Raw genomic sequence first — 23572 nt, forward strand, 5'->3', positions numbered from 1 at the left:
AATACCCATGCACATCTAGGCAATATTAAGTAGACGCTGAGGTTTTAAAAACCAGAATGCATAAAGCTAGGAGGGGAAAGTGGTTAGAGACTAGGGGAGGGATTAAAGGGGAAGTTCTCAAACAATAAGAAAAATCAAACCATTTTGTTTAATTTTGCATTCCCAACTTTGTGGGTCATAGCTCTCTCTCTCTCTCTCTCTCTCTCTCTCTCTCTCTCTCTCTCTCCCCCCCCCATTTTTTAACCAAGTATTTTTCAGCATGTATACAATGGAGTTTAGGAAACCCAATTCATTTTAAGGATGATAATATTTCATGCATACATATTGGCTTTGAAAATTTGAAAGCAGGAAAAATTCTTTAGTTAAGGTGACTTCTTAATGAAGCATCGTATTTATCACTTCATTTCTTTATTCATTTGTCAAACACATGCTGACTGCCTCCAGAGGGCGGGTAGTATGTTGTGAGACCCGAGGGGAAGTGACTGAGTCACTCTCACAGAGCAATGTGCCAAGTAAAGGTGGAGTTGTGTCCGCAGGCCAGACAACACCTGTGGCACAGTACTCTCCCCTGCTATGCTTCTCTGGGCCAGTGAAAGGCTGTGCTACATATACATACGATGTGTGTGCATTCGAATAATGGATTTTTTAAAACTTGTTTTGCATTACCCATTCACTGTGTATCCCCTTTAAATGTAATCAACACACATTTTTTGAAGTATACTTTGCAGCAATAGAGGACCATCTGTGGGAACGCAGCTGCTCACAGCCCCCCGTGTCCCTCTCCTCTCCACTTGCAGTCATGGTGGTGACTGTAACCACAGTGAGCATCATTCAGGGTGGCCATACAGTGACCCAAGATTATTAGCTCTGAGCTACCCCTCCTCTGCACTCCTCTGTAGCTTCCCATCTCTGAAAGGGAGAACTAAGAGTCGGTTACATTTTCCTAGATGTTTCCTTAGAAAAGGTCAGTGCACAGCCTGCACTAGATAAGAATCAGCACATTTCTCGGAAGGAATCCCAATCCTCTCCATCAGTCCTTCCAGCGAGGCATGTCATGTTCTGCCCATTTTTGCAGCCTTATCTATCCACAGCCTGCCTTTTCGCCTTGCTAACTGATTTCTGCACCATTAATCGTGTTGGAAACTATCTGAAGGACCACAGAAGTAGGCAAAACACTAGATATACAGTTTTCCACTTTGCTGTCTCTTATCCAAGAAACACTTTGTTAGATGCTGTTTTTCAACTATTCGACCATAAGCTATTGAGTTAACGTCTAAGTTAACTATCTGTGGAATGGAAGTAACAACCATAGTGAACAGAAGTGATTGTGAACACAAATAAGACAATAGGAAACACTAAGTGGCGCTCTGGTGGGGAAGATACACAGAGTATTTTTAGTTTTTGCTTCTTAAGGTCTTTATCAAAGTAGGTTTGGAATTAAATTTTGGAGGCTTGCTTTCTATTTGGGTAAAACAGGCTTCAGTGAATATCAGACCTGTAATTCAGTAAACATCTGTTAACTACTCATGAGTTTCTGGGCTTTGCACAGGACTCTGGGGGAAGTGAAGGTAAATAATCCTGCCTTTAAAGGGGGCATCAGAGTTCAGCCCTATACTATTTCTAAATATAGGGAAAATAGTTTTTGCCTTCCATGGGTACATTAATTTTGTTGCTAAACAGGAACATCAACCAAGTTGAAAGATACATTGATATCTAATTGGATATAAACTCATCAGTCTCATTTGAAACTAACCTAATTATAAAATCAGCTATCCAAGAGTGAGTTAGTTCTTTCTCAACAAGTAGGTCAGTGTCCTGATACTCTCAACCTTCCAGGATACCCAAACTGCATGCTGGATCAGGCAATCAATGTCTCTGGGATTTTCAATGAAATCTGTCAATGATAGAAGCCCTTGTACTGCACTTCTAGGCAGACCACACCAGTTCCCCAGGCCCATTGATAAAGCACACTCCTCAGCCTTGGCTGACAGATGAAACAGGGGCATTGTTTTTGAAGCATCATGATATCCACTTCTCTATTTAGGGAGAACAATAACATAACTTATTTTCTGATGTATTTTCCCCAGGACAGCTGTCATGAAAATGCCAGTCTCTGCTGACCAAGATATTTTTCCCCATTTCAAATATCCAACTGTTTTTTCCATGTTTATTGTTTACTTTATACCTCTTTGATAGCTTTTTTGGAAGTCTTGTAAGAGATTTTGTTGCTGAGTTAGGAAACCAGATGTGAGGCCTTCTCTTATTCTGCCTCTTATTTTGATTTAAAGTCTCATGCTCCCCTGTGGAAGAAAAGTAATAAAGACACAATGGTGGAAGAAAGAAGGAATATGTGAAGATGAATAGGAATCTCCTTCATCTGAGAGTGAGAGACAGATATTGAGGATAAACAATCAGCACAAGGATCATGAGTGGCATTTAGATAGTCCATTAACACAATAATGCCTTACTAGATGACTATACTTCTTAAAGGTACAACAAGCACTGGAACACAGTCTAAAACTGTGATTCCTTTCGATGTGTTGTCTAATTCAGTGTAATCATCATCTTTTATGTATTAATTACAGCTTCATTTTGCAATTAGAATGAAAGGAAGAGCTGACATCCTATCAGGCCAGATTTGATTAGCAATTTTGAGGCAGGATTCTTATCCCGGATGATGTTTTGAGTATCACATCCTCTAAGGACAAATGTAGAAGAAAGTGTTTTTTTAGTTGCTGTGAGCAGACTGTGCATCAGGCCTAGATACTCCAGATGAGAAGGGCCCTATAGAGGAGGAGGGAGCAGGGATCGAGAAAGGCCCATTCCTACACATATTCTACTACCTGGTAACAGTGGATCTAGGACAAGTCAAGGGGCTTTTCTGGGCATCAATCGCTGTTTCTTTAAAATTAATGTAAAAACAGAACCTTGACATACATGATTATGTAGAGATTGTCATAAGGGAATGTACATAGAAGCACATGGTCTAAACTTTGCCAAACAAGTGTATTGTCAGTCTCCAAATAACCAGAAACATTGTTCTCTGTTGGGCAAATTCAAGGTCCAGATGAGGCATTTTTAGACATAGTAGGCACCCAACCCATGGGATTGGTCATGTGGCCTAGATGCATATGGGCATCACTCTGAAGAAGAAACTTCACAACTCCAATTAGGAGACAGATCAAATGTGGCAAGCCATCCACTCAAAAGGTCAAAGTAAGTTCACCTCAATGACAAAGAAGAATTTTAAACCCCCATGTGTATGTCTCCATTTGAAAAGTACGTGGAAAAATTCTTCAGAGACAAATTTGCTTAGTCTATACTGGAATAATGAAAAAAAAAAAAACTTTATCACCAGATAATATCTTCTGAAGATTCATTTCCAGCTGAGCACAACATCACTTCCTGCCATCATGCTGGTTAAGGCCGAGAAAAACATGTTCCCCTCTCTGACATGGAGACATCCCAGTACTCTCTAGAGCTACGTCAGGAAAGCCAGTCGTCCAGGGCATTGACAGAAGGAGAAGGCAATGTCCACTTCTGTAAAATGGTTCTTTGTTCCATTTTTCTCTTGTTACAAACATTAACAAGGCAGCATGCAAAAATTCAGGAACCTGGGCTTCCTTTATCAGAGGACAATGTCAAGGTAAGCTAGCTGATGCTAGGGCCTGTTTACTCTGTCCTGATCTGATCATTTCAACCTGGAGTTCGTTTTTCCTGAGGCCCATTTACCCCACCTTCCGTTTCCCAGCTCCTGCGTCTTGGAGCTTATTTTATTCTTTCCCTTGTTTAAATTAGTAGACCTTATCAAAGACCATCTGTCTACTGGATTTCAACAGAGGTTAAGTTACATGAGAGTGTAATTAATGTTTGAGTACATTTTGACACCAATTTAATTATGAAAACTAAAGTTAAATAAAACTACTCAGTTGAATCTCTCCTGAAATCAACCTCTTGTGAGGTTGTCTGGTTGAGAAGGGGTAGGGGGTTTCTCTGACCTAATTCAGTGGGCGAAGTAAGTGATCTTTACCCAAAGACCCACTTCAGTCCTTACTTTTCAATTTGACACCTTTCTCATTCTCAAGAAAGGAAGCACTGTGAAGAGTTTTCTGTTTTGAAAGACATGACCCAGAGCTGAGATACTTGAAAAATCAGTGGCAAAGCCATCACTCACTCCTCTTTCCCTACCCACCAGCCAAAAAATGTACATTGACACAGTGGTACTTTAGGAACCAAGTATCAGAATTCCTAATAAAGTCCAGCCTGAGCTTTCTTTCTAGGTAAAAGGTACTTTTCTTGAGTAAATTAGATACCTTGACACATCAGAAATTTGTTCGAAAAGAGACAGCATTCAGTTGTGGTCCTGAATAGATGTTATTTACCTATTTACCCTAAAATTGCTTAATTTTTAGTATAGAAATTAGTAAGGCTATATTTGAGCACTATAGCAGTTGTAGATAAGGCCACACCACCACACAAAATAAGAACCCCTTCTGTTTAGCGGGCGCCAGTAATAGAACATGAGCAAGCTTCTGATGTTTTGCATAAAAGGGGGAGTTAGGGGCCGGGCGGTGGTGGCGCACGCCTTTAATCCCAGCACTCGGGAGGCAGAGGCTGGCGGATCTCTGTGAGTTCGAGACCAGCCTGGTCTACAAGAGCTAGTTCCAGGACAGGCTCCAAAACCACAGAGAAACCCTGTCTCGAAAAATCAAAAAAAAAAAAAAGAAAAAAAAAAGGGGGGGGGAGTTAGGGAGCAAGGTTCCTCATGCAACACGTGCATTGCATGAAAGGAGAGAGAGAGAGCCTTAAATTGCAGGCATTCCACTAGTCCCTCTTGCCTTCTGGTCTACCCGAGCCACTGCGAGGGCTGCATCTTGACTTGTCATCTTCTAACTTACCTCTACCAGACAGCTGCTGCCTCTGGCTCGAATGGAGATTTACAGGAAGATGACTACTTAGTTTTTCTTTATTTTTCCCTACTTGGCAAATAATTGGATGTGTGACCTCACCTTGTAAATTTTTGGCAACAAGAAGAGTCTCTTTGATATTCCCAATAATAGTGTGTCTTTGAAGTCAGGCTAAGATTTGGTCAAGGAATGTTTTATAAGAGAAACCTGAGCAGTGAAAAAAGCTTTGCCTAACTCCTCATTTCTGTTGCCTACTTATTCAGGACTGAGCCCTTTCTAAGAGGATGCAGTGTTTTGTGCATACTATATCCTTGCAGTATTTCTCTAGGACCAGGGAGTTAAGAACTGTGGTGTGTGTTCTGTAGCTGTGTGAGGCTCAGTGGAGTTAAGCATCTATGATACCTCTTCCACTTTTATGGGTGGCATTTATAGGATGCTGAGAGTAAGAGCACATCCCTTTATAGCTTTGGTTTCTGTTCCCCTTATTGCTAATGATGGTGCAAACTTTTCATTTATCTGAAGTCTATTTCTACTAGAAGTGTCTACCAAGATCACTTGCTCATATTTTGTTTGTTGCTCCAGTGTTTTCCCTGTCAGATTTGGAACCCGTATATATTACAGGCATTCAGTCAGATGAAGAATTGGAAGGCTTTCTTCTTTGTGGTGTAGGTTATCTCTTCACTCTTTTGGTTATTTCCTTTGCTGTGATGAAAACATTTTAATCTTTGTTTATTCTTCATTCTATTCCTTGTACTTTTGAAATCATGTACAAAAAAATCGTTGTGTATACCAACACCTTAGCATATTTCACTTGCATTTTCTCCTATAACTTCCATGGTTTTAGTTCTCTGAGTTAGAGCTGAATGTTATACAAGGTAAGATATGGGAGTCAAGTTCAGTCTTCCGTACATGGAAATCCAGTCCAGTTTGTAGAAGAGGTTCTCCTTTCCTAACGTTTGTTTTGGCCATCTTTGTTGAAAATCGGTTGACTATAGATAAATGGTTTCTTTGATGGTTTGAGTAAGAAGGACCCCCCATAGGTTCATATATTTGAATGATTGGTTCCCTTTGGTGGAACTGTTTGAGACGGGTTAGAAGATGTGGCATTGTTGAAGGCAGTATGTCACTGGAAGTGGTCTGTGAGGTTGCAAAAGCCCATGCCATTCCCACTTGGCTCACTTTCTCTCTATCTCATGCTTGTGGATCACAGGTAAGATCTTAGCTTCTGCTTTAGCACCATGCCTGCCTGCCTGCTGCCATGCTTCCCACCGTGAAACCCCAAATTAAATGCTTTACTTAAAAAGTTGCCTTGTTCATGGTGTCTCTTTATAGCAATAGAATAGTAATTAAAAGTTTCTTTCTGAGATTTCTGTTTGGTGTTTTAGGCCCCCATGTCTGTTCTTTATATGAGTATCATGCTAGTTTTTCACTATGACTTTGTTGTATGTCTTGAAATCAAATATTGTGTTGCTTTCAGCTTTGTTCTTTTCCTTAAAAACCACTTTTATTATTGGGGTCTTTTGTGCATCCATATAAATTTTAGGTTTCTTTTTCTTCAATTCAGTGAATATGCATTGGAATATTTTTAGGAATTTCATCAAATACTCAAACTCAGTAGCAGTGTGGATGCATTAACAATATTTTATAATCCTTGAATATGGATTCTTTTCATTATTTTGTCTTCCATTTCTTCCATTGCTATTTTGTAGTTTTTATTATAGGGATTTTCATTCACTCGAAAGAGATGATTTGAAAGGCACAACCCACACATACCCATAAATCATTGCACAGTGTTTATATCCAAATGCAATAAGACTTCCTTCTTCAGCTGTGACTTCGTTTGAAAGGGGGGCTGACTCAGATGTAGGGAGCTACTGGTATACCATGGTAGAGGCCAAAAAAATTTAAAAGCAATGGGGAGGTTGATGAATGAGAAGGCACAGAGCCGGGTTATTTTGGAGACAAGATGAATCCTTAGTGGAGTGAGTATTGAGAGGAGTCTTAAGTTCCTAAAGACCAAAAATCTGTTGATCATGATCATGGCATTCTACTTGAATCTGTTCATCAACATTGATAGGGTTTTAAAATGTTAACCTTGAAACAAATGATATATTATAAAGTTCAGTTCCTGCCCTTGCGGGATCTCTACCTATTCGGGATAGACTCTTCCCCTTGACTTTCTCTCAGTCACCAAGCACACAGCTTCCTGAGGTTCCTGCTCCTGTTGAATGGATTCCACCCTTGTGGAACACACACACATGCACATACACACACACACACACCACCACCACCACTACCACCACCACCACACCTTTCTTTTCTGATATTCTTCTGTTCCTCCTTCCCTCTATTCCTTAACCTCTCCTGCCTGCTCGCCAGGTTTCTTTCTGCCCTACCTGACCCATCATTTGTCACACAGCCACCAGACCTGCTTTCTGCCTGTCACCAGCCTTTGGTTTCTTATTATACTAATTGCTGCGTGTAGCAAAGATTTTTTTTTTTCTTCCTGCCAGATTCTTCTCAACCTTATTATTGTTCTGAAGCCATAAACTCAAAACTGCATTTTTATGACTCCAAATGACCTTCAGAATTCCAGACTCCTACTTGACTATATAATATTTTGGATCATTAATTTCAGAGAAGATATTCTGATGTATAATTTTATTAAGTTTCTGAGGATTTTAATACTGTGTTTCTAAATATGATGAACTTCCTTCCACCAAATTTTAATTAGGGAGCATATTAAAACCTCAATTAATGCTTGCAGTAATGCATTTTTAATATCCAATAACATTTGATCAGGGTCCTTCCAGAGGGAGCAGATGGTATTATGGCTCCTTGGTTCTCACTGACCAATCGAACAGGCCTGCCTTCCCTTTACCATTCTGAGCTACCGGTCAGGAACACAGTTTCACTGTTATTACTAACTTTCCCCTGGAGTAAGGGGCCATTGTTCTGCCTCTGAGTGCTATGTGGGAGAGGAATGGTGTGAATTTTCTGAACAAGCCAGACATGAGCACAGGAAGAATCTGCATTTTTTGAAGATACCTCTCTCCATCTCTAATCCATTTCTCCACACACAAGAGTGCCATGCTTAGTAAAGATAACTGCATACTTACCCCATAATATTCCAGGTAGTATCTGTCTTTTCCATGGGAGCCATTAGTCTCCGTCACAAATTATTGATCCTGTACTTGATTAGGAACGCAACATAGACGGTATACAAATGAGCAAAAGGACTGTATTCCAATAAAACTTGATTCGTGAATACTGAAACTTTACAATCATATAATTTTATATATTGCAAAATACTGTTCCTCGTTCTTATCACGAGATATGATAGTACATTTCTACAGTCCCAACATTTGGGAAGCAGAGGCAGGAGGATGGCAAGGGCAAGGCCAGGGTCAGCTAAATGGAAATAACCTGTCTTAAAATCAAGAGCTGTTGATTTAGCTCATGATAGAGTGTTTAGCTAGCCTGTGCTAATGTCTGGGTTTTCAAGGGCAGATGGATTCAGTGTAGGACTCTACTGAGTCTGCAAAGGAGACTTTACAATGATGTTTTTCATTCAATCATTTTATTTTGATATTTTATTTCTTTTATTTCTTGAGAATAAAATATTCTTAAATCATGATTTTGGAAATGCATATCATTTTCCAATATCATATGTATTTGTTGCTTTTTCTGCTGTGATAAAATTCTATGACTGAAGCAACTTAAAAAAGAAAGATTTATTTGGGCTTCTGGTGCCTGAGGTGTAAGAGTCCCTGATGACAGAGGGAGTGATGGTTGGAACTGACAGCAGTAGGAACCTGACAGGGAAGCAGAGAGGAGGAGGGAGAGGAAAAGGAAGGAGAACACGCTGATGAGTCTCAGTTCACAAATCCTCCCTCCAGTGACACACCCCTAAAACTCTCCAATGAGTGCAACCAGCTGGGATCCAACCATGCAAACGCCTGAGAAACCTGGGATCTCCTTCTAGCCCTCCCACTAGGTCACCAAGAGGTAAGCCTGCATTGATTCTGGAACCAGTTTCTTCCCTTGAAATTGAAAGTCCAATAAGATGACAGCTAAGTCCTTATTCTAAGGCTTTCTTCCCCAGTGGCAGCTTAGCCAAGAGTTCCTCCTGGAGTTCACAGGAACCATAGGTCCTTACTGTTCTCTGTCCTGGTAAAATTGCCCCTTACTTTCACCTCCGAGAAAGCAATTCAAAGTAAAGTACACATAGCCAGACTGTCTCAGAAGTGTTGGGGTTCCTTCTCCATAGTGTGGAAGATAAGGGCTCCAGCCATTGTAAGTGTGGTTATGAGAAATAACTCCTTTCTCTTTGGAATATCTAAATATTCATGTGGGAAAACCTATCCCAGGAGAGCCAGTCACGGAAAAAGAAAAAAGTTCACAGATTACGGAGACAGGTGACAAGTGACATGGCTGCGGGATGCAGACTGTTACTGATGTTTGTGGATGGAGGAAAAGAGAACAGGGGAAAGGGCTTGCCAAAAAAAAAAAAAGCAAACAGTGTGTACGTGTGTGTGGTGTGTGTGTGTGTGTGTGTGTGTGTGTGTGTGTGTGTGTGTGCATGCACGTGTGTATCTTAGTGGTGGAATCCAGGGGGGACAAAAAAATGCGGCCTTTAGGTAGCAATGTGTGCATGGTCACTGAAAGAAAAGCAAGTGAATGGTTTTGTACACCACCCATCAGTGAGACAACGCTTGTTTTTCATCAGAAATGAACAAAAAAGATGGGGAAATCTATCAGGTGCCTCTTTGGTTCTCTGTTCCTTCCATGGAGAAGTATCTCCTTCCTTGTTCTCTCCTTGGCAAAGCCTCATCCTTGTGATAGAGAGAAAAGCTGGTGGATCCTGTTCGGATAAGAAGAGCTGTTGAAAACTTGTAACACTGGAGGACACTAGAGAAATTGGGCCTTGAAAATGGTAAGAGGCAACACTCACTTAGGAATTACTATATGCTATGTGCTTTGTGTTTCGTGTGTGTGTGTGTGTTTGCATTCAGGTAGGTACATGGATGTATAATGTATTTTCTTGCATATAAACCCCACTTTGCAAATAAATAGGAAATGACTTACAGAATCTAAGTAGCCTGTGCAAGGCTACCACCTACTAATTGCCAGCAAGGGGATTTGAACCCAAAGCATTTGACTCCATACAGCTATTATGTCCCCAAGTTCCGTGTTAAATCCTGGAATCTAGAAGGAAACAAAATGTACTTGAAAGGGCTTGCCTGAGCAACTGCATCGCACAGGCCTTGACGCTGGCACTCCCTCTTCGCTTGGTGAGAAGCTGTTCCTCCAGTTGTATGCTCTTCTTCTTTCACAGTTTCCTGGTAGAACGGCTCTCCCATCCTGAAATCTAGCAGGCGATTTTCCTGAGGGCTGCCTGGCTCTGCCTCCCTCCATCCGCTCAGCTTGCCTTGCCCATCCCTTGCAGTATGACTTCATCCAAGCGGCCAAATAATAACTTCATTATAAAAATAATTGGTTAACGAAAGCTAATATTTATGGTTCCTAGCTCGAGATCTTTCTTTCTCCCTGTTTTAAAAGAACGAAAACACAGCACTTTAAAATGCCAGTGCAGCCATCTGTTGTTCCCTGTCTGTCCTCTGTGTCTTCTGAGGGGCTTCGTTATTTTGGTGTTTCCATAATGGAGACAGCACAAGGAGCCTTTCAGAAAGTGTTGAGAGTACGGCCCAGGAACTCGGGTTAGGGCCGGACCCACAGACCACCACACCTCCCTGCTCTATTCTAGGATTGAACAAGACCCCCAGGCAAAGCCTCCCTGTTCCGCTCTAGCAGAGTGGTGTCCTATGGGTCCTTTCCAGTCCTAGAACCTGGGCCGTCAGCTTACGCAATAGCCACTCAGCCATCTCCCTAGCACCTCCTTTGCCTTTAGATGAGCATTTAACGTCTTTCTCAAAATTACTGTTGCAAATTCTTCTGTAAGCACTGCCTTTGTGTCCTTGAGATCATAGTTCCCTGCGGTTTGCCCAGAAATAGAATTGCTAGGTGGCAGAACACGAGAGTTTTCAGCTCTGTAGGATTTGGCTACATCATTCGGCCCACAGGGATGATGCCTACTAGCCATGGATAAGGACTCACGGGGCTGCCTATTCAATCCACTTAACTAGACCCGTTTTGCCAGCCTGATAGGCAGGCTATTGTTGTCTTGAAAAAAACAAGTCACAGCACAAATTAGAATGCATGTCTTGGGCGGCCATTAGAATCTGCTCCCATCAGTCTGTATTCCCTAAGCATTGGTTTGTGAAGAATACTGCTGGTTGCCATGAGATACTCTCTATTTCTGAGTTTGTTAATCCTACCTAGTGGAGGGCCGAGTGAAGAGGGTTTACAATTTGGAATTACAGTTTGGCTGTTTTCAGGGATGTGATTGGTATGTGCACCATGTCAGTCCACGCTGACATGGCATATAACAAGGCATGATTGCAAACAGAGACTGTGCTTTGTTTCCCGGCTGCCCAAACCTGAATAACCACACAGACATGATATTGGTTACTATACTGTTTGGCCAAATAGCTCAGGATTCTTAGTAACTAACTCTTACATCTTAAATTAACCCATTTCTATTCGTCTATGTATTGCCACGTGGCTGTTGCACTACCTCATTTTCTACATGTCTTGTTTCCTCTGCAGCTTGCTGAAGTCTACTTGACTCCACCTACTCTCTCTATGTATATCTCTTCAGATTTCCCACCTGACTCTACTCTGCTAAGACATTGGACACAGCGGCTTCTTTATTAACCAATGGTAATAAAATATATTCATAGCCTACAGAGGGGAATCCCACATCACATGGTCACATGGTTCTGTTAGCTTGAGTGTATTCCACACCCTCAAGTTGCCTACTATTGAACAGTAGTGAGGAAAGTGTCACAGATGAGGAAGGACCACCAACAGTTTCCAGAAGTGCCCAGTCATCCTCTATATGGCTGCGGTTCAAGTTATACAAGTAAAGCATCAACCAGAGTTTCAAAATTTGCTCAGGAGTTGTGTCCTGCTGGCCTATGAATAAAAAGAAGACATGGGTGACCTGGGCAAAATTATGAATCCTCGCTGGCCAGGTGGGCTCAGGTAGATATTGAAGGCTGAAGTATGTCAGTTAACAGTTCATGTAGGAACAACCAAAGGCTATCAGGACCCAGCAGGCTGGATGATAACAGGTCAGGTCTCTTGAAAGGGTTCACAAGCAAATAGCACAGAAAAAGCAACGCCATTTCCCATTGACTTAAGGAGATCCACAGCACTGGCGGCTAATCACATCCAGAAGGTAGAACCTGCAGGTGGGGCCTGTGCATGCTTTGCTGGAGGTCTTCCAACTCCAGATGATTGGAGGTACTGAGGTAGCAGAGGTAAGCCTCCATCCTGGCTTCAGCCTTAGTCTCTGTAGTGAAGACATAGAAAAAAAGGCATTCCAGAGTTTGTATACATAACACCCATGTTAACAAGATAAAGCAAGCATATGATAGAGGGTCTGTAGTTGGGAGTATCAGGACCAAATGTGGAGGCCAACACTGGGATGCAGTTGTGAGGAACCTGGGATGCTGAGCACAGTGGCAGAGTCTCACCCAGGAGCAGCAGCAGCAGCAGCACACCTAGGCAGCACTACTATGTCCTAATCTCTAAGGACTCTCAACTACCTGTCCCATTCAGTCCTCCTCGTTGCCCTAGGAGATAGCTGTATGTTTGCCTTTGTTTCACAGATAGGGCAAAAGATATCCACAATTATCCAGTGCTAAAGTCAAACGTCAGGCCAAGGCAAGATGGTCTCCCAACCATTAATTACATTCTACTCCCACTCCTGGACCTTGGGATTCCTAAGTCAGGGTTAATTAAAACCTGATAGCTATAAAAAGAAACTGTACAGATGTTTGGCACTGTCAGTAGGCATTCAGCTTTGATACATTTGAAATATTCAAAATTCTGAAAAGGTGCTATATTGTATACCTGCAGTTTTAGCTACTGAGAAAGCTAAGGTGGGAAAAGCACTTGAGTTCAGGAGTTCAAGACTATCCTCAGCAAAATAATGAGATCCTAGCTCAAAAACTTACCTAAACCCTCCTTACATAGCTCTGATGAGCATCCATATCCATGGCTGTCAGCTCCTGGTAGCTGCCTGAGCTCCTGGTGAACTATTCCCAAAATTGAGGTTTTGAGCAAGGAAAGGACACAAGCAGCCTGTTTCAGGTGAATCTAGTTATTTTGTGACTTAGCAGGGCTGAAGAAAGCCAAGAACATTGTGGGGGAGGACGGCAGGTGACACAGAAGCAATACAATGTGGAGAGGTGCTAAATCAGAGCAGGGGAGGACACATGAAATAAACCACGAATTCCTGAGTCTATTGAGAACTCTCTAAAGACAACACAGATGCCCTCAGTCACGAGGTTGAACGAATGAGGGTCTTAGTCTCAATGAGATGTAGAGTCCACAAGTCCAGAAAAGATTATCTTCAGTAAACTGGCAGAGCTGAATGTCCCAGGATGCCGGTTGTCTGGCCCAGAGGATAACCAGTACAACAGATTGCCAGGGTGTCTGTGTGGGGCTCTGTTTTAAATTCTCTGTCACTGACAAGCTGTGTGGCTATAGGCAAATGTCTTCACCTTTCTAAAAATTTAGTTTCTAAAATAAAAAAATAGGGCTGGAGAGATGGCTCAGCCGTTAAAGGCTAGGCTCACAACCAAAAATAAAATAAAAAATATAAGGAAAGACTTTCTCTCTTTGAATAAGGAATTGTATATAATCTTTTCTCTTTGATGAATAAATAATACATGGTAGATTTTATTTTTATTGATAGGAAAGTGAAATTTGACACGTGAGCACTATGAGAGACAGATAAGATTTCGAGATTTTTCATCTCCCTAAGAACGTTAATGTCTCTGATCCTCCTTCAGGGTACCTTCAGCATAGAAAAAAAAAAAAAAAAAACCAGAAAGACAGCAGCAGCAACAAAGAAAACAGAATGGGGGGGGGGAGGAAAACCCTCTCTGCTTTTTCCAAATGACAGCAGATTGATTTTCAATGAAAATGATGCTAATTGCTGGGTATTGACCCATGATGAATTTCTTTTTGATGAACTAGGCGCTGCTTTTCTGAAAGCCTGGCCAGCTCATCTAAAAACCAGGAAGTGTGGGGTAATGCAGTAAATTGGGGGAAAATGTGTATCAGAAAAATTATTGCTACAAAAATATTTTCAGTAAGTTTGCTCCCTTCATAAACAGTGCGAATGGAACGCCTGAGCAATCAGCTAAGAGCCCGATCTTCACTGCGAGCTAATTGCCCGTCTGGTTAGTGCCGAATTTAATTTGTGCTATTGTGCGGGCAAGGCTGAGAGCGTGAAATAAACAATGTGTGTTAATTTCACGTTTTCCAATCTACTTAGCCAAAGAGAGATATTGGGCTCCTCTAGGCCTCAGCTCAACCCCTCCCCTAGCTTCTCCTCCTAGATTGTGCTAACCACGAGTTGTGGAATGCGTGCTGATTCAGGTGTGGGTTGTTTCCAGACTTAGGGGTTAGGATAGCAACTGGCCCACAGAGCAGTGCTAACCAAGGAAGTGAATCCTCCATGCCCTCTGCCTGGGTCCGGTGTCTGAGATATTTCTTTCAATGGGCACCTGCTGGCACCAAGCAGATGGTTTTATTCTTTCAAGTTCCATGACACTTTGGCTTCCTGTGGAGTGGCTTTGACTGGGGCAATGGGGAGCAAACGGGCTGCCAACTACACTGATGGTGTTCTTTGAGGAAGGGGTATATTAGGACGATAGAAATGATGCTCACTTCTAGGAAGAACTTTGGGAAGGTTTGGGTCACCTTCTTTCTCCCCATTGGGAATCCAAGGGGTTAGAGCTGGCAGCGGAACTCCTTTTACAGCCTTCCTTGAGTTGGGTGGCCAGAAACCCCGAATAGTCACAAAGGAAATCAGTAGTTTGTCTAGGCCTTGACCTAAAGACCCCTCTCCCCAATACTAATGTCTTTTCTGAAGCTAATTTATCAGCAGATGCTTGAATCAGACTGCCTGCATTCACATCCTGGGTTTAGAGAGGTAGCTCACTCTTCTCAGGGACTGTTTCTGCCCCTGTGAAATGGGATAAATGGCATAGAGCCCAAAGATAACAGCATTAACACAAATACTCAGACTACACCTGGACTATGTATGCCTTCTGTGATCGTTAGTTGTGATTGGGGCAGTCTAAATTGTGTGTGTGTGTGTGTGTGTGTGTGTGTGTGTGTGTGTGTGTGTGTGTGTGTAAGAGAGAGCAGGGGTGGTAGGGACTCCTGTTCATCGAGAATGGGGATGCTGTCTTTTCCCTCATATTTTTCAACAATCTGATGTTATTGCAAACCTGGAAAGAAAATTTCATGAGGTTGTCTTTTGTTGATGCCAAATCTGTAGGAACAGGAAGCCTGCATGATTTGTCCCAGTTTTCCCTGTGACCAGCTCAGACCTGTTGCCTGGTGCATCTTGAATGTGTGCTGATTAAATACCTGACTTGGAGTGCAAGAGGGCAAGGCAGATACAGTCTTCAAGTCTCAGAGGCCAGAGAACCAAGTCAAAGGAAATCCCTCAGCCCTTTGACCATGGGAATGACTGGGATTTTGTTTTCAAAGGTCAGGTGTGCTTAGGGTAGTATTGCCATAGATGGCATTTCTTTTTGGGGAAAAAACAAAGAGGATTATATTAATATGACTGTATACCTGATATATTATGGAGCCACCTTTCCCTGACCCTGGGAAACTGATCTATGTGTTTTCAGTGTGACATCCATAAATACTAGGTAAGTACTAGTTAAGGTTACAGACCAAATGTACAAATGTTCCTGTCCACAGAAAGCCCATAATCCCCATACATAGTAACCATGCTCATTACCAATCAACTTGCCACTCAGATGTCATCCTGCAGTTTGGAATGTTCTGTGTTGGCATCCTTATACTGTAGATCAGAATGTTTAAGGGTAATGAAGGATTAAAGGGTTTTCCCAAGATCACACAGCTGGAACGTGACCTCATCTTTGATTTTTAGGGTCTTTCTTATCTCTACTATGTTGATCGATCCTTCCATGAAATAAGTGGTATTTGTCCTGAAAACTGAGTTCATTCCCTCTTGACAATGACAAGGAAAAAATAAACATATTTGTGAGGGACTGGGTGGGGATGTGTACGCTATAGACGAAAGAAAAAAGCTTTTCTACGCTGTTGCAGCGTTTTTTTGAAGCTTGAAATCCAGGGGGTAATTAATAGTGCTGCCAACTCTTCCTCAATATCAGTAGAGTACCTATTACATGTACAAGTTATAAAAGAGAGTCCAAAGATGAGTGAGAAACAAGTGCCTTATGGTCTACCACAAGCTCAAGGAAAAATAGTATGAGTGCCCACAGCACAGAGTGGAGGCATGGGTGGGTGGGGACACAGACAGGTACCATGTGGCAGCTACTGACGAGTTGTGTGGACTTGATGTGGTTTGGAGTTTGAGAGGTCATCTGACTCTGTGGAGGCTGGGCTGGGATGACACATGCAGCGATAGAAGCAAATGGAAGATGAACCAGAAGTGTGTCGCTGACATCTGGCAGTAGGAGATGCTGTCCCTTGCTGAAGGTAGGAGTAAGCAGAGGAGGCAGAGAAACATGCAGTCATCTCGGAGGTGGGGGAAGAATTTGAATGAAGGAAAAAATGTGAACGAGGGATTCTGGGTAGGAGAGGGTGTTGAGATCAAAAGAGCAAAACTGCTGTAAGGCTTGTCTCCAGATGCAGACTCATTGGAAAGATCACTTGCTTTGATGACAAGTCAGCACTGACATTCCAAACCAGGGAATTTGTTATCTAGTGCCTTTTCAGCAGAAGGGAGAAACTATAGGAAGGGGCACTACAGAATCACAGCCATCAGAATTTTCTCCATAACCAAACCATGAACAGAATCATCCCACGTTAGCAGAGTTGCAGAAAGATGAGAAGTAGGGATGCAGCAGATCCCAAGGGCAGCTCTGAAGTGCTGCATTCTGATATGGCTTCTGGCACTGATGGTTGATGATGGTTGATGGTTAAACCTGCCTTAGAGTACCATTTTCTCTGCTGTCATCTGTGGAAATATAAAGGACCATAGAATACCCAGTGTCTTCCCTGCCCCTACCCCCAGGACCTGAAATCTAGATAGTTAAAGCATTAAACTAGATGGTTAGAAACAGGGCACATGTGGACACTCCATTATAAAATCACCTGGTAATTACTGACCATCTAGTATGTCCCAGGCATGTTACTAATATCGTAAAAACATCAAGAGAGAATCCAGTCTCTCTAGCCTATGTGGGTGAAAGGTCCTTAACAAGTAAATTTACAAATGGTTGTATAATTTACAGCATAAAACATTTGGGAGGAAAAAAATCCCATATGCTATAAGACAGAATAACAGGGGTACCTGTTATAGATAGGAAGGTCAGAGAAATGCCTCCCAAAGTTTCACTATGGCCGAGATTTAAGAGATGACTAGGAGCTAGCAATGTGTAAGGAAAGTGAGATCTAGGGAGAGGGGACATCTGGTCAGAGCCCCAAAGCAGGAATAAAATGGGGATTTAGAGAAAACACACCTAGCCAAGGCAGCCAGCTGGATGCTTCTAACATTTCCTGTGTGAAGCAAGGGTTCTGGAGGCCTACGGCCCAGCCTCTAAATGCCCTGGGCTGAGCAGATGGCTCCCCTTCCGCCTCCACCCCTGGTTTATTGTTAATGACATTATCCTCAGCTGCAGCGTGAACTCTGTCTCTTGCTTTGCCCCTTTTCTTCTTTTGATCATGGTGGGGGCTCCTGGACAACGTGGGTGACACCACTTTGATTCATCTTTGTGTCTAAGCCCCAGGTCTGAGGGACTTTCATTTGGGCCTCCTCCTTCCCAGCCTCCAAGGGAGCTAGGACCTGGGAAAGACTCTAAATTGTATACATTATTTCCTTTTTGATTAGGTGAATAAGTAACTTGATTGAGATGCATCTCTTTAGAGGGCGCTGCTGGCAGGCTTCCAGGAATGGAAGACAGCTGGCCCTGAACACAGAGGGGACAGCAACAAAGGCCCCAGAGACAGACACATGGCTGAGAGGCTTGGGATCCAGCCCAGCAGACTCCAGAGAGCACTGGCCAGAAAAATTGGGAGGGGAAATCTTTCTCCCTTTCCTGGCTATGAGAGGAAGGGCTGGGGTTAGGGATACTTTGTTCCAGCTCCTACCCTCCAGTAGGATAAACTACATCTGGAAGGAACGGACCTAGGCTCAGGGAAACTGACAAGTATCGAAAGACCCAAGTGAGATGGGATAGGGATAGCCCTCCACGAGTGATACCTGTCAGTTTTATAGTCTTTCAAAAATATTTCTACAAGGCGTGCATTTCCTAGTCTTTAATCCAGACTCCTCTTCCTCACCCTAATTTAATATGTAAATCTAAGCAAGGATTTCTTTGCATTTTACGAACCAAGAGCTATAACCCTGACCCCCAGCACTGCTGACCCCATTTGTGCCCAGAGAGACTCTGGGAGTAATTACCCATGATACTATCTAGCAGGGGACAATTACAGTGTGTACAGAAATGATTTTGAGGATCTTAAGTGCTTCTCATACAAGTCCCACACCAAGTCACTAACCTGGAGAATCCTCCTTCTGAAGGCAGGTGAGGTAAGTGGTTTTCCTAGCCCTTGGTGTAGAAGTCAAGATTTAAGACATCTGGACTAGGCCTGTCAGTAAATAGTCCTTTTACTTTTGTCTTGATGGTTACTGATCTATGACTAAAGAACCATTCCTTTGAGTTAAGCTGTGATACATGACTTCAGGGTTAAAACATCCCTAAAATGGAAAACACTTTAATTCAATTTGTCGTTAACCCTTCGTTTGGGTAGAAATTGACTCATAGCTACCCCCTGGGAATAGTCTGTACGGGCCAAGGAAAAGAAGACAAGAGAGATGAGAACATGAAGCAATCTGATGTCATTTATGTGGCACATTCTGATCCCAGAAGAGCCCTGGAGCCATCAGATATGGCTTCCTATTGCAGCTTCAATTTTTTGAAGTTCTTTTTGATCTAACAACTTCCCATACCTCAATAGGAAGCAGGAGAATGAAACCACACTTGTGAAATGCCACCCTGGAGAGCCTCTGAGAGAGCTGTTTTTGAGTGTCTGGGCTTGGAGGGTGGAAGGAAGGTCAGTGCAATCCTTTAACAGCTCTGGTCAGTGGTATTTGGTTCTCTAATTCCTAGGCAAGAGAGGTCTTGTGTAGGTCCTCCCTGGGTAAGGCCATCACTCAGCACGCATCATTTTCTGCCTCTAAGAAATCCTCACTGCATATTAGGAAAGGAAGAAGGCAAAGCCATATTCTCAACCACTCTCAGTTCAAGGGGAAAAGGAAGCTGAGAAAGGGAGGCAAGAATCTGACCTTGAACTGAAATGCACAGAGGCTGCAAAGATACTTCTGCAGAGCATTCTTCATTTCTGTCAGGCCAGCTTCTACTGTGGGAAAATGGTCTTGTACCCTGTAAAGATTTGTTCCTTGTATTGGTTTAAAAAGATGTTGATTGACCGGTAGCCAGGCAGGGAGTATAGGTGGGGTGACCAAAACAGGAGAATGCTAAGAAGAAAGGTCATTCTGCAGTCGTCACCCTAATGCAAAGGAAGCAAGATGAGAATGCCTCACTGATAAAAGGTACCAAGCCATGTGGCTAACACAGACAAGAATTATGGGTAAAGATATAAGAGTTAGTTAATAAAATAGCCTGATCTAATAGGCTAACCTGTTTATAATTAATGTAGGCCTCTGTGTTTCTTTGGGACTGAACTGCTGCAGGACCCAGAGGGACAGAAATCTCTATAAACAAACTTTCATGCAAGGGAAGACTTCTCACCCATAAAAGTACCACCTACTGAGACCCTGACTACTAGTCTTTATACATGTCCCAGCTCTTCTTTGTACACTCCACCATAGTCTTCTCATTGTGCACAAACTTCATGATTTAAGGTACAACCCAAAGTTGTTCTCCTATGATGAAATAAAATCTAAGGCACCAGAAGAAGTAGGACCATGACTCTCTTGCTCATGAACTTGATGCCTAGCATGTAACTAACCTCTAAGAAGTGGCCAGGAAATACTGTTGAGTAAGTGAATAAGTCATCTAGCTTGAGAAGACTAGTTCTTTCCCGACTCGACTTCCCTGGTCTCTTACTTTAGTCCAGCAAACACCTTTAGGCCTGCCCCTCTGACCAAATAATCTTCGGTTTCCATAGTTCATGATGGCATCATACTATGCTCACCTCAATCACAATCTTTGTACTGGGACAATCATTACAGATCAAGTATTCAAAGTACAAATTACTGTTCTTCTAGCAGTGTTAGGTTTTCTCCTCTGCTGTACTACAAACAAAGTGGCTATCAGACACTAATGAGCTTTTTCCTATTAGGTGTTAGGAAGGGAAAAAAGTATCTTACTGTAGAATGTAAGAGTCAGGTGACCAGACTCCTCATTAAATGTGCATGACACCTCAGGCAGATTTGCTGTGGTTACTTTAGTGCTCTAGTTTTATAATTATGGCAGAAATATTTAAATTGCTCTGACAAGTATAGACTTTTGAATGTTTGTGGAGCATCATATGTTTTATCCTGTTTCTTGGCACTGCACCATGATTAGCATAGGGAAATCACTCTTCAGGACTCTGAACTGGATGATATCTGATCCTTGGCATTTCCAAGAGACTCAAGTTCAAAACTTTGTACCCTATGACCTTTGTGCAAGATGGTTTCTTCAAGGTGGAGCCAATGATTTTTTATGTACCATAATCAGATGAATCATAAAACACAAAGTCATTCACATGGGATGGCATGAAAGAAAAATCTAAAGAGATTCGTTCATCCTTCAGAAACACGACTGCCTGAGGGAGAAGTTTATGACCCTCATGGTGGTCCATTTTGTGTTGTGTTGTGTTACTTTGACAAGAGTGTCTTCTTTGTCCCCCTAAGTCACAGATCAGGCTGACTTTGCATGTGATTTGGGGGTCTCTGGTACTAAACCTTTTGATTCTAGAAGGAACTGTCAGAGAGTGAAGATTGGATTTTTAGTTGAGCCATAATGAAGAAATGTACCAAAAAAAAAAAAAAAGGACTTTAGGTGGCCATATTACTTGTGTTTCCATCATAAGGTATGACAAGAAAGCTGGTTCTATACTACTTTTGAAAAAATAGACTTACAGAGGTGCAGCAACTGGCCCAGGGAATCCTCAAAATTCCATTAGCTACATCACTCACTCCCTGCTGCCTTTCCCGCCAAAAGTGCCTTTGAGTTTTGATGACGACGACAGCATCTGCATACCTGTTGCATCACTAATTTCACAGACTTGAACTGAGTGGAAAGCATATGATTTCATATGGAAAGAATTCTGGGCAAGAAGACAGGGAACCAAGGTTCTAATTGTAGCCCTTGTGGGGGAATTGCTTCCACATTCTGGCCCATTTCCTAATGTTTACTTCAGAGACTTGGTTAGGGAAAGTTCCGTTTGGTCCAAGGACCAAGTATAGCCAAATCACCTGGGTCTGTGCCTATGTAGGCATATCCTTGACCTTCCTGAAGACCTTTGGAATTAGAGTATGATAGTGTGGGCCAAAGAAAACACTACAACAGAAAAGTTTATCTGACAATAGTTGTGTGTACTAAAGTGCAAACTACAAACACAGGACAAGGTGGACTGCTGGACTGACACATAGAGATATCATACACCGTCTTTCAATGCTATGCATATAATTATTGAGAAGTGCACAAGGAGCAACAACTAGGAACAGAATCTCAGGTTCATCCCTTGTGTTTTTCATGCATCACCTGTTAACCCAGTTCTATGAAGAAAGAGAATGCACTTTAGTTCATTCTGGTTTAGAGGCTGTTTTAGAGCCAGAAGCCCCTAATAGTGGGGGGGGGGGGGGGAGAGAGAGAGAGAGAGAGAGAGAGAGAGAGAGAGAGAGAGAGAGAGAGAGAGAGAGACTATAAACAGCAGTCCTAGAATTATCCTCCAGCATTGCTCTATTATGGAGAGGAGCTGACGCAGCAGAGTCCGGGGGACGCTGTGTGTCTGCAGTGCGCTAATCACAGAGGCAGGCAGGCTAAATGCAAAGAGAGCATTTGCACAAACAGCACCTGTACTGAGCACTCATGGACTATTTTTAGCACTTCTGTAAAGAGCAAAGGGACATTTGGAAAGTCTCTTGGGGGTGCATTTGGTAGGAAGGTGGGGAGGGGTGTGGATGCAGTCTATGTGTCTGACTCTCCGAGGCCTTAGCAACTGCGTCACTGCCAGCCTGAAGAGACTTTTATTTGGGATTTGGTTTGAGGATAGAATACTGATATAGAGGCTCAGGAACGGGCACAAAGTCAGTGAAGTGTCTGATTGCAGAACGCATACTTAAAGGTTTACAGGATTTGATTCTAAAAAACTGAAGTACAGTTTCTTCTGCAGGGCTTATTCTTGAAAATTTAAAGTAGAAACAAATGGAAAATATTTTAATTTTTTTTATTCTATCCAGATGCTATGCTTAATGCCCTAGTTGGGAATATAACTATTACATTCGTGGATAAAGCAAATCATATTATTTTGGATATATGTTGTTGAATTAGAAAGGCTACTGCCTAGAACTTGGAGATCTTGATGGACTTCATGACACCCATCCTTAGTTTAAAGAAAAGAATAATAACGTATATTATCTGAAGGTTTAAGGAAGCATTGCTAATGGTAGGCCCATAGCCAGTCCTACACACCAGGATAAGATTTGGTCTCCACAGCATGCTGACACCTGAGGTATCACACCAAAATTAACACAATCAATTTTCATTGTTAAATGATTTGATCTTTCAGGTAGATTCATAACACATCAGGTCGCTTTCTGATCTATGTACTCATCTTTAACAACTAGCAATTAGGAAGTCTTTTTCTCCTCTTCCTCCTTTTTCTTGTTTGCTTTATGATTGTTTGTTGGAGTCTCACATGGAATTTTGGGTTGAATTGTAATGATATGTCTAGTCTATCATATTTGACAAGAGTTCTCCTAAACCTACTGTTCAGATTTCCACTGTTGTCTCTGTATGCCGGGTTACATGACTCAGATTTCTGTAATGTATCAGAGAACCCATGGCTCCTAGAATCAGAAGGGCCTTAAATCATACAGTATTAGCCTATTGCTCTCCATGCATGAGTTATAAACTATAAATCACATAAACCTTCTCTAATAGCTATTTTGACATGAGAAATCAAGTCACAAAGAGGAATGCCAAGATGAAATGTTTTTCTTTGTATCTTGCTTACAAACAAACAAACAAACATACCACCTAAATGAATTTTTTAATTTGAAGTTATTTTCAAGTGTGTGAGTCAGAGTTTGTGGCCATCAAAGGGCCATTTTCATAGAATTAACAAATTGTGCTGGGAACTAACCTGGGATATTGTCTCGTAAATACTATATGTATTCATCAATATATTCTAACTAACACAGTTGGTATGAGACTATAGAAACAGTAACCTAAGTTATTATGAAATCATTGAAAATATAAGATTTGTCTTCTAGGATGCGCTCTCTCTCTCTCTCTCTCTCTCTCTCTCTCTCTCTCTCCCTCTCTCTCTGTGCCTTCTCCCTT

Source organism: Chionomys nivalis, chromosome 14, assembly GCF_950005125.1.
Source record: "Chionomys nivalis chromosome 14, mChiNiv1.1, whole genome shotgun sequence".
NCBI classification, from domain to species: Eukaryota; Metazoa; Chordata; class Mammalia; order Rodentia; family Cricetidae; genus Chionomys; species Chionomys nivalis.